Source organism: Pteropus medius, unplaced genomic scaffold, assembly GCF_902729225.1.
Source record: "Pteropus medius unplaced genomic scaffold, Ma_sr-lr_union100, whole genome shotgun sequence".
Lineage (NCBI taxonomy): Eukaryota > Metazoa > Chordata > Mammalia > Chiroptera > Pteropodidae > Pteropus > Pteropus medius.
The window spans coordinates 7875049-7877612 of record NW_024344370.1 but is presented as its reverse complement, the minus strand read 5'-3'; the positions used below and the strand labels follow the sequence as shown (position 1 = coordinate 7877612).

At 39.4% G+C, this 2564-nt stretch overlaps 1 long non-coding RNA gene across 1 annotated transcript; it reads left to right on the top strand.

The window, feature by feature from the left end:
- Positions 1 to 762: 762 nt before the first annotated feature.
- LOC120608297 (uncharacterized) lies at positions 763 to 2564 on the top strand. Its single transcript, XR_005654371.1, has 2 exons — positions 763 to 1546; positions 2432 to 2564. It is a non-coding gene; the product is annotated as an uncharacterized LOC120608297 (long non-coding RNA).

The following is a 2564-nucleotide window of genomic DNA, read 5'->3' as shown; positions in this document are numbered from 1 at the left end:
CACTTTAGTTCTCTTCTTTTAAAAACTATACCTATGCCATTTCTTTTCATGCTTTATTTATTTATACAGCTTGATGTTTAATTCTTTTAGTTTCTTAAAGTTTTACTTTTACTCTGACTGTATTTCTAGAAATTCTGTCTGAAGGTTGTTTGGACTCACATGCTCATTGATTTCCCTCCTCCCCCTTCTCAGAATTAATCTGAACAAACAGACACATTTTCCAGCTTTCAAACACTCTGTTTTCTGCCATCAATTGACACTGGTCAGCTTTGAGCTTTGGAAAGTATATATTGCTTTGTTTCGACGATGCACTTGAGGTAACTACATGTTAAAATGTCTTAAGCAATACAGAGTGTACTTGTCTATAGCTGCCATTGAAATACATTTTAAAATACACCATTACTACATTCTTGCCTCAATATAATTTTTGGAAAACTTGTTAAAGAACAATATTTTCACAGATTTCTAAACCACTGGACTACAAAGACCAATTTGGTAGAGCTGTTATCTTATACATATGTGTGTACACCCAGATTTTTTAAAGGAAGATGAAGGCATACACTATTGCAAAATTGCTTTAAATTCTAAAATATACCACCAGAGGGACAGATCTAACAAATTAGTCAAAACTATAATCCTAACTCTGTAAAGTACCTTGCCTAAACTATTTCCCACTAACGATTCCTCAAAAACAGCAAGACTCCATTTATGTTTTTTTGTAAAATGTGTTTTGAAATGGGCTTGGTTACGCCTTCGTTAATTTGTGCCATGATTATTTGGCGTTTACTCTGTGCCAGAGTCTTTGGCAGGCGGCACAGTGATGTTCTTCTAGAAGGGCATAAGCTCTAGCTTAAATGTCAATCTCGGGGAAGAATCAGAACTAAAGAAGCAATTACATGTCAGTTTCTAGAGGAAGAGAGCTTCAGGCTGAGATGTGAAGGATGCGTGGAAGTTATCCAGGAGGAGAGAAGAAAACAGAATTCCAGGCAGAGGGAGTAAGTAGCATACTCAATGACTCAGACGTGAGCGAGAACATAGAGAATTAAAAAACTGTAAGTTCAGTAGGGCTGGGTCTTAGAATGCAAGGGGGTGGTTGGTGAATGACATGAGGTCATGAAGGGTCTTGTAACCATGTTAAGGATTTTGAAATTTATCCTGAGGGTAGGGGGAAGCCATTGAAAGGGTTAAAACTGGTAGTATGAAGGATTGAGAAGAAGCTTATCTAATGACACAGAGAAAATGGTGGCCTGAGCTAGGATGGCAGCTGACAGGGCGAAGTAAATGGATAACTGGAAGGTTGGCTATAGGAGAAATTTAACCATAAAAGGAAAAAGAGGAGTGGGGGTGGCATCCGGGAACTGGGGAAGTTAAGAAAGAGGAAAGGATGGGTGTGGTGCCAGAAAGAATATAGTCTTGGCTGCAGGATGAGTTGAAGATGTTCTCACTGAGGTTTTTATTTTCCTGTTAGTAGAAGGCAAGATACTCTGCTAAGAAGGAGGGAAAAAAGTGAGGGGAGTATTTGCAAGATGCGAAGGTAGAAGAGAATGTAAGTTTTCTTTCTTTTAAAAAAAGAACAAACTAGTATTTTTTTAATTAAAAAAATACATGCCTTGGTTTTTAAAAATCTGAGTTAAACAGTGACATCTAAGTCTGGGTTCCACCCCAGCGGTTCAGCCCTGGAGTCATTCTCTCTGGAGAAAACCACGGTGGCCTGCCTCTTGTACCTCCTTTCAAAGATATTCTATTCCCTATTCGGAACCACGCTTTTTCACTTAATGTTGTATCTTAAAGTTGGTTCCGCATCGGCACAAGTAAATCCACCCCCGTGTGAAGCATACTTTCTTTAACAAGTCCTTGTGCATACTCCTTGGCTCACAAGTGAATGTCTGTGTAGGAAAAATGAGTGGTTGGGGGATTGTCCTCTAAAGAGGTTTACACTTCGTTATATCAGTTTACATTGTGTTATGCTCCCCGCAATCATTGGCAGTATCATTTAGTAGTGAATGTTTTCATTTTAGCCAATCTGGTAGGTGAAAAATGAAATCTTTTGTTTCTTTTGGATTTTTCGAATTTTTCATATATTTAAAAGCCAATTTGGTCTCATTTTCTGTAAACTGCCTGTTCATGTCTGTGATGGTTCATTTTATAGGCCAACTTGACTGGCCACAGGTGCCCAGATTACACATTATTCTGGGTATATCTGTGAGGGTGTTTCTAGATGAGATTAGCTTTCAAATTGGTGGACTCAGTAAGGTAGATGGCTTCCCCAATGCAAGTGAGCACCACCTAATCCTCTGAAGGCCTATATAGAACAAAAGGCAGAGGAAAGAGGAATTCGCCCTTTTTTCTTGCCTCACTGCTTGATCTGAGACGTCCCATCTTCTCCTGCCCTGGGACTGAGATTTACTCCATCGGTTTCCCTTGTTCTCAGGCCTTCAGATTTGGACTGAATGACACCACCAGCTTTCTTGGATCTCCGCGTGCAGACGACAGATCAAGGGACTTCTTGGTCTCCATAATGACATGAGCCAATCCCTCATAATAAATCTCTTTCTATATATCTA